Source organism: Pimephales promelas, chromosome 14 (genome assembly GCF_988280905.1).
Source record: "Pimephales promelas chromosome 14, fPimPro1.hap1.1, whole genome shotgun sequence".
NCBI lineage: Eukaryota > Metazoa > Chordata > Actinopteri > Cypriniformes > Leuciscidae > Pimephales > Pimephales promelas.
Genome location: NC_142782.1, coordinates 12,793,916 through 12,803,758, shown reverse-complemented (window position 1 = coordinate 12,803,758; position 9,843 = coordinate 12,793,916).

The following is a 9,843-nucleotide window of genomic DNA, read 5'->3' as shown; positions in this document are numbered from 1 at the left end:
AATTTTTCCAACCAGCCTAGTTCTGCAATGAATTCTCTTTCTTTCCCATACTTTTTTGTCACTCTTGCCAAGGTCAGCCTTCATCACAGATGTATTTGAACTTCAAATTCCTTTTCTTTTTTTTTCTTTTTTTTTTTTGATAGACTTGCATTTTCCACATTTTTCCTGGAGAGCATTCATGTTCTGCTAGTTGCCTTTTCACAAGGGGAACAGTGGAAACAGTGTTTGGCTCTCGATTAGGAAACAGTGTTTGGCTCTTCTGTTGTTGACCACTTTTTAAGCTCCTAGTTTCAAACATCCTACTGGTATGCCTTATATTTCGGATTGACTGATTTGTTTCCCAAATTTCTCAAGAACAAGCACAGAATGAATGACAAACAGCCATGAAATATTCTGCATGCATTAAATGCAGATCACCACAATTGAATAGAAAGAAACTTAAGATGAGTGTTTTTAATTTTATTTCAAAACATTTTTCTACCAGAAAAATGTGATTTTACATATTTTCAAACACTACGCATTTGACCAGCCTAAATCAGACTCACAGCTCCCTCTAGAGGTCTTAAATATAACATTGTCAAACACAATGCTGTGAAGATATTTTAGTAAGTGGCTGGTGAACTGGGAGAAGAATAGGGTCAAATGTTAAGCTTATACAATGTGTATCTGATATGAATAAAACGTGTCGTCTTATTTTAATTGAAAGGATTATTATTGCCGCTTCCATAGACATATGTGTGTATTTTACAAAATCAAAATCATTGTTTTGCTAGTACATATGTGTATTTAAATGTCTGAAACCTAAAATAAGCATTATGTGGTTGAAAACACTCAATAGTTCCGATATATGACAGCACTGAGTGCATCCGTCTCTTGTTGAGCGCCAGCCAACGCGCACTGAACGTTCTAATCACACCGGTGTGATCGTACGCTCCACGGACCAGCCAAGACTGATTACACCGGTGTGATCGTACGCGTGAAAGGGTTAAAATACATTTTAAAGTCCCCCTGTAGGCCTACTCAGTAATTGTATCCCTTAAAACCCATCTTTAAATATCAAAATTACATAAAATGTTTTTTTCCCTTGAAAAAAAATCCCCTTGAAAAAAAAATTGCCTTAAAATAGCTTAAATGTAATTTGAATGTATACCCTTGTCTCATTTAGTATAAGCAGTTCCCTTTCGTTTTCCGAGTTCCGTTGGATGACTACGAATGGGGTTTTGTTTAAAACGCTATCAGCTTCGATCAATATAAAACAAGCCAATGACAAAGAAATGCAACACAGCATGCGAACACAGGGACCTAGTGCTCCGGCACCTAGCTCATCTGGGCCTTTGGGTCAACTAGGAAAAGAGCAAAATTTGCCCGTGGAGAGGATTTCTTTTCTCATTATGGATATTGACTCGGTCGCCATGTCCGAGCAGCTTACTAGCAGCAGTCACTGCTGACTTGCCTCAACGCCACTCTGATTGCTTCATATGAGCCAGCTTTGGCTTTGCGACCGAGTCCCAAGATGGGCATGGCAACATGGCACTCTCCGAGTACCAGTTACTTCGACCTGCCATCAGACCTTCACCCCGTGGATGAACCTCAGTTTCATATATGCTGAAATACCCTTGGAATGTGCTTTCCTGCATGTTGTTGTAATGACAGATGCCTCTGGCACCCTCGTCCCGATCTTTGGTACCTCCATGTGTGGCTCCTGGACGGGATGAGGCAGGTTTGAGTACCATACCATCACAGGGGTGGCTACCATCACTTCTGCTAGAGAGTTTTCCACGAGACACAACTATGCATTGAAGTGGAACCTCTTCGTCAACTGGTGCTCTTCTCACGAGAATACCCCCGGAGGTGTTCGATCAGTGTCATGCTTTCCTTCCTTCAAGAAGGGTGGGAGCGAAGGCTGTCTACCTCCACCCTCAAGGTCTATGACGCCGCTATTGCCGCACACCATGACCTTATCAAAGGTAAGATCATGAGAAAGCATGACCTGATTGTCAGGTTCCTGAGAGGAGCAAGGAGACTGAATCCTCCTCGCCCACCTCTCGTTCCCTCTTGGGACCTCTCAGTGGTTGTAACTGCCCTGCAGAGTGCTTCCTTTTAGCCTTTGCAATCAGTCGAGCTTAAGTTCCTGTCAATGAAGACAGTGCTTCTGGTTGCATTGGCTTCCATCAAGAGGGCAGGGGACCTGCACGCATTCTCTGTTGAGGAAGTGTGCCTGGAATTCGGGCGGGGTTACTCTCACGTGATCCTGAGACCCTGGCCTGTATATGTGCCCAAGGTTCCTACCACTCCCTTCCGGGACCAGCTGGTGAACTTGCAAGCGCTGCCCCTGGAGCAGGCAGACCCAGCCTTGGCACTGCTCCGTCCAGTATGCGCCTTCTGCACCTATGTAGACAGAACACAGTGTTTCAGGACCTCAGACCAGCTCTTTTGTCTGTTATGGTGGGAAGCTGAAGGGAACGGCTCTCTCCAAGCAAAGGCTGTCTCACTGGATAGTAGACACCATTGCTTTGGCATACCAGCAGCAAGGTCGACCGTGCCCCCTTAGTGTGACTGCCCACTCCACCCGGAGTGTGGCGTCCTCTTGGGCTCTAGTGCATGGTGCCTCGCTAACAGACATCTGCAGACCTGCAGGCTGGGTGACACCCAATACATTCGCCAGATTCTATAATCTCTGAGTGGAGCCAGAGTCCTTTCACATACTCGCTTCAACCAGCTAGTACCGGACCCACTCAGATGTCTTCGCTTGCTCGCCATTCCACTCTACGGACTGGATACGTGCAATATTCTCATCTGGTGAGCTTTCCCGAAAGCCCTCATTTGCTCCAGCACTTCTGACATCTTCGACAGTGTCTATTGCCTGCGTGTCAGCTAGGTGCCTCCCGTGTGCATGGTCCCTCCCCACATATGTATTTCCACTGTAAGCCTCTCTGAGCAGAGCATGTGCCTTTCCCTCGGCAAGCCACCTTGCCACCCCTGGGGCTGAAATATTCCACCTGCGGCTGGAGACCGCAGTGTTTCTCCATATGCATCCCTCTGGGTCATATGTTTACTCCCTAAGACCCCCCCCTCCCATATTCCCTCTAAACTATGGGATATGCTCCCCAGTGTACCTTGGTATTCCTGGACCTTGGTATTCCTGAGTCCTTCGGCCATGCCAGTCTCACGACAGGGATCTCAGATTTACGCAGGGCACTGGAAGACAGCTGAGAAAGTGGCGTGATTAGACTGGTATCCCCATTCGTCGTCATGGATAGAAGAAACCATTTAAGCATAAAACGATTTAACAATTTTATCAGATTTGGAATATGAAGCTGCCTCTACTCTTAACATAAGATAATTTATTTTTCGGACTGAGATGATGCAGATTGACTGGCAGATCATACGTTGTGTCTGAGGTTCGGCCGATTTATTTTCACATTTGATATACTACCACAGATGGGCAGCAGATTCCTCAAAGCAGATACACTGTGCCAAAACCAACCTGGCTGTTTTGTCAAGGTCTGTAGGGTTCTGGACACGTAACAGAAGTCTCACAGAACTCCAGTCCGCTGGTCCACTGATGATTCTGAATGTTTCTGGTTAAAAAATAAAATATTTTGAGAAATATCTCAGTGCAAATTACTGAGTTTTAATTTTTGTGTGGACAATCCCTTGTTTATAGTTTATAGGAATTTCTTGATTCTGATTGGCTGAAAGGTTTAATGGACAGGCATTGCAGCATATTCACACATCTGGCTCACACAGAAAAAAAAAATAATAAAAATAATTATAATAAATTGCTACAACTTTCGTTCAGCCAGGGCATGTCCCATTTGATATTATGTTGTATGGGAAAGTTGGGATAATGCCTAAGGCTGAGCTGGTTCATCCTGGGATTTGGCAGAAGAGTAGGTTTGGCTTTAAGAACTCAGATTTGTCAGATTTTAACAACCACCTGAGGCAAATTCCCAAGGTTTCAGTGCACCTCAAATAAATCAAATTATGATTTAAGGTATGCAATATTATATTAAGCCTCAAAGCTCCATTATTGGATTCTGGAATTGATTGACTCTTGTTGATTGAGGGCAACATTACATTTCCCCCTCTATAATGTTTATATCTGTTGAGATAAGCATCTAACATTTTTATATTAAACTATTTTCTCTGATTTAGGTCAATATTAAAGTTCAAGATGCAATATAAGATAGTAACTCACTGCACCTTTTAAATGACTAAAGGAGTGCGAGTTCATTCAAGAGGATGCATAGCTCTGATCTAGATTCTAGATAAAACGTGGCTACTTTAAAGGAGATATATATATATATATATATATATATATATATAATTTTTTTTTTTTTTGCTATAAAGCCTATACTTGAAAAAAAATGTTGATGTTAATTTTTGATTGTTTTTAATATTAATGTTTGGAAGAACTATCAAGGTTTAATCTTAATATTTAAAAATGTTGAAAATACTAATAATAGAATAATAATTAAAAAAAAAGTTTGTCACATAATTATAATATTACACTTCATATGCAATAAATTAATAAATGAAAGACAATACCCAGACAGTGTCAGCCCATATCCGGCCCACATCTGGTATGTGTTGATTACACGTGTACCAGATGTAGGCCGGATCTGGGTCGACACTATGTTGCTGTCTGGGTTTTGCTAGTAGTATTTTGACGTTTACTGTGAAACTTTTCCATTGGAAATTGATTGGATCATTGTTGTTTGCTATTGCTGTGATGTTATGTGAGTGACAGGTTGTCCCACCCCCGAGCCGGTGAACACATCATCAGAGACGACGAGAAGTCACTTAAAGAGTGAGGGGGAGTTATTTTGATTAAAGATTATGAGGGCACATGAAAAAAAAGTATATTAATATGTACATGGATAAATTCTTTATAATAAATTCTGCAATATTCCAATAAAAATAAAAAAAATTTCAATTTTGATATCCTGGTGACTTTAAAATGATTGTTCACCCAAAAATTTGAATTATGTCATACTGTACCCTCATGTCATTCCAAATCCATATGACTTACCTTCTTGTTTAGTTTTTCTACAGAAGATGATATTTTTTTTATATTATGTTGGTAACCAAACAGCTTTGGTGACTTCTGATTTCCTTGTGTGGAAGAGGAAAAAAAAAGAAAAAAGAAAGTAAATCACATCAGTAAGTTTGGAACAACATTCATTCCAAACTTGACCTATTTCATTAAAGGTAGGGCAGGCAATGGACCCCATTTGCGCCGACGTCACAGTTACGTCACGGCGCTAGCTGGAGGCAAAACAAAGTGAAAACTGGAGGCGGGCAATGCAAACCAGCACAGATTCGGCTACATAATAAGGAGCTTAAATTACTTTTATTATTTTTAAATGTCATCTTATTGTGTTGTTTGGTGCAAGTATCAATGAATCACATGATTAAAATCGCACCGTAATGACACTCTTTACATTGTCGTCTTCTCTGCCCTGGCTCGGCAGAACTGCGGATCATATATGCAAGTCTTGTAAAGGACCATTCAGCACATAGTTATAGGCATCTAAAGATTTATATGCCCTCAGTTTCTCTTTACGATCGGTTTCTCTATAAGGTTGGTGTAGAAGTCAGTCCACTCAACCAAGGTAACGTAACGTTAATCCTGTCAGATCGTCCATGCATTGAGTGAGCGTGTAGGTGGACACAGGTCGGCCAATCTGGTTCTGTCCGTTAAAAATACCTTTTGGAAATAACAATCGCGGTCCTGGACAGTGAGTGACCTTATACATTAAGGTCCTCAAAATTGAAATTGTATAACCTTATATATATATATATATATATTTAAAATTGTATAACCTTATTGTATAACCTAAAATTGTATAACCTTATACAATTAATCTGATTTTCTCCAGTCATTGTTAAAAAACAAGCTAACAATAATAAAACTAGCGTTAGTGAAGCGGCCAGAGGGATCATTCTGCCTCCACCTAAGCTCTGCCCACATAAAAAATGTCACCATGTTTACCAACTGAAAAGGGGTCTATTTCCTAGCGACAAGCAATAGCAAGCTAGCTTTGAAGTCATTAGATCCCACCCTCCCTTCAGAGCGTCTACAAAGCCACATCTCCTCCAAAACACATGAACACACAGGTCATGCACAGCAGAGACATTACCTTATGATTCAAAGCATTAACATTACTATGTAAACAACTTACAGAGCTCTGACTTGTCCCACCTGAGGGCTGTTCCATAAAGTGCGCTAAGAAAACAATAGGCTTTATGCACAACTTACTTCCGCATTCTCTGTAAAACAGGTCGCATCGCTTCTGGTCCAAATTTTTTGCGGTTTTACTCAAGATAACTTAAAAGGAGCGAACAAAGATTAGCATAACCAATATCCCTCACATGTGCAGATTGATATTTAAACGTTTTATATTTTTTATTCTTCACAGTAACGTTTAGATATTTAAATGTAATAAAACGCCAATAACAAAGTGAACTAGGTAGGTTAGCTGATTACCTTAAATATCCATACATATCGTAGTCAGTTCTTACGGCCGTTAACACTTTCTCTGACAAGCGGATGCGATGAGACCCGTTTTCCGGTTTGGTCACGTGACGCACGGCATAAAGCCTATTGGATTACAGTCCAAAACCTGACTTGAATTAAAGGCACAATATGTAGTTTTTTTTCCGCCACAAGAGGGTGCAGTTTCCAACAATAACAAAGAACTTGCTGTCAAGCAGATGGATTTATGTATGAGTGCAAACATTAATGTTTTTTTTTTTTTTTACATTACAGTGGTATGAAGCAGGTTGCGATTGCTAAAGAGACAGATATCACATGTAAGTCCCGCGGATATAAAGGAATAAGGATATTTAATTCTACCGAACTACCCGCAAGTGCTGGATTACTTTCAGTTTATTGGATGAATTAAACTAGTGAGGTAACGCAGCACTGCTTTACTTGGTCTAACGTTACTGTAGCAAAGTTCAAGGAAGAAGGAGGCGGGAACTGGCGAACATTCAAGAAGTTTAATAAAAATAATATACATATGAAAATAAAAGCCAGCAGCCCCTCACAGACGACACGCATTAAAAACACACCGCGAGCAGGCATCTCGGAGAATAGCGCGGACACACGCTACACACCGCGAGCGAGCAAGTCGGAGAATAGCGCGGACACGCATTGATTTAAAACACAGCGCGAGCAGGCATCTCGGAGAATAGCGCGGACAACCACGCTTCACACTGTGAGCGGGCTAGAGGCACCCAAAAGATTGTTTGACTATATCAATAGCCCTCACATCACTCAATTTTTTTACAATTATTTTAGAGGTGAAAACAGACTTAAGGAACAGGCTCCAGGGGTACCATTTAGCAGCATATGCTCAGCATCAGGGGTGTTTGTTGTTTGGACAGACCTGCCCCCACTGCTAATTAAAATCCTAAAGGAAAGACTTTTCTCTTTTCATTTTAACTTTTCTGAAACATTAACCAAGATGGCCTAGTAATGTTGTTGATATGAGTCTGTGTTGTCTCGTTTTTTCACCGTTTTCTTAAAGTTAACATAATCTGACTGAGGAATCTTAGACAAGTAAATATTGTAACTGTGGTCAAATATAAATTAGCTTGTGCCTATTTAACTTCATTATTTAATTCTGCAATTTGCCTTCATTAGCGATTATCATCAATTTGATTACACAGATACTAATTAAACTAAACGGACAATGGCATCTCTGAATTCAATAATGAAAAGCCTTTAACTGAAAATTGAATGTTTAATCTTATTATTATACATTACTGACACTCTATCCTCCAATTTGATACTGTTAAGTGCTTTTATGTGACAGTATATTTTAATCTTTGATACCTGTAATAAAAATACAACGGATCATGTTAGCTCTGGTCCAATTAAAAAATATTAACAAATAGAACTCAGGACATTTTTGTTCATGTAAAATATACCTTATTGTCATGTTCTAGACTTCTTATATTTAGCTTTAAAATAAATAAAAAAACTTCCCCCTTAAAGGGTTAGTTCACCCAAAAATGAAAATTAAGTCATTAATTACTCACCCCCATGCTGTACCAACCCCGTAAGACCTTCGTTCGTCTTCGGAACACAAATGAAGATATTTTTGATTAAATTTGAGAGCTGTATAACTACCACATTGGCTGCCTAAGGGACTGCCTCTTGACGGCCCAGAAAGTCAATGAAGAAAATGTTTAAATATCCCAAGTGACTACCGTGGCTCAACTATATGTTTATCAAGCGACGCGAATACTTTTTGTGCGAAAAAACAAACAAAAATAACGAGTTTATTCGACTATTTCTTTTCTTCCTTGTAGGCCAGAAACGAGACTTCCTTAGATTTCCACGACGCATGCGCGAGAATTGCGATCTGAAGTAGTGTAAGCAGATCGCAATTCACTACACTAGTCTGCTTGAAGTGAGCGTTTCAGCGCCCTGTCTCTGCGGTACATAGCATCAGCGGTGTTAGTACTTGCCGTTGGTCTATCGGTCTGCCCTGTACTATAGCCTGAGAAGTTGAAAATTGATGAATGGCCTCAGGTTTCAGTCTGTTGGACCTAACCCTCAACAGTGAACCTGTTGTATCGAAAGTACTGATTTCTAAATAGTCTGTCGCTAAAAAATGCTCACTACAGACTCGAAATCCAGGGGCTGTCGGAGGGCTAGACCGTTTTAAAGCAGCTAGCCATGACTTGAGGGCTGGTTTCCTTGTCAATGGTAGCCTGTGAAAATGAATCGTAACCCCAGCTGCCTTAGCCCTATACAATTCATTACTACAGCCTGGGGCAATACAGTATGAACCTCCCCTAGTCCTGTTGGTTTCTGTTTCCTCAGCCATCTCAGCTAGCCTCAGACTAATCACAAACTACGGCCTCTCTGCTGGGGTTGGTAGGCAACGGAGTAGCCTACCATGCCAGTGACGCAGCCGAATGTTGAAATCCAAAATGGCGGAGCCCGTGTAACAAAAACAACATTTTCAACGTACGTTTTTATCCCTTTTAACAAATTCTACAATTTTAATAATTGCACCAATGATAATAAATAAAATACATCTGTTATATCACATTTTTTCGATTTTCAGTTCAGTTCATCTTTAATGCTGAAGATAACTCAGAAGTATGGTTTACCAGGTCAATGTTTTATCTTGTACTGCTTTCTGGGTATCTTTTAAGTCTCGTTGAACCTCAATTTGCAACTGATCCACCATAAATCCAAGTTCAGACACAAGAGAAACTTTCATTCTGTCCGCTTCCTCTGACATTACTGTTTTGATTGCTTTCATCATTATATCCATCTCACTGTCATTTTTGTCCTTAGCGGAAGACATTACCCCATGTAGGTTTCGGAAACTATGCTCTGTTTGTTCTGCTAGTTTGTTTATCTTGGACTCTACATGAAATCTACTTCTTTGTACTTGTTTAATTAAATCATTTAGAACCTTGTCCTGTTTACCCAAATACTGATAGAGCTTATTCAGATTGTCATGGACTTGTTCAGTCAGTTGGCCCCATCCTCTACCAGGGGAAGGAAGCATCATACGGAGTTCACACTGAATCTCAGACTCGAGTGAGGCTCGCTCATGAGTGGAAAACACACCAGGATGTTCATTGTGGGGTTCTAAAACAGGGGAAAAAGAAACAGGGGTTGCAATGTCCATATCTGCAGATTGTAAAAGGTCGGAGGGAGGATCTCTGGGAATGAAGGCATGCACAGAATGATGATCCCTAGCGCTAAGCAAAGGGACATGTAATGGAGTGGAAATGCCCGCAGGGGACATCAAAGGAGATGGAAAAGAATAGAGATTTGAATTAATTGCCACTTGATCAAAACATATA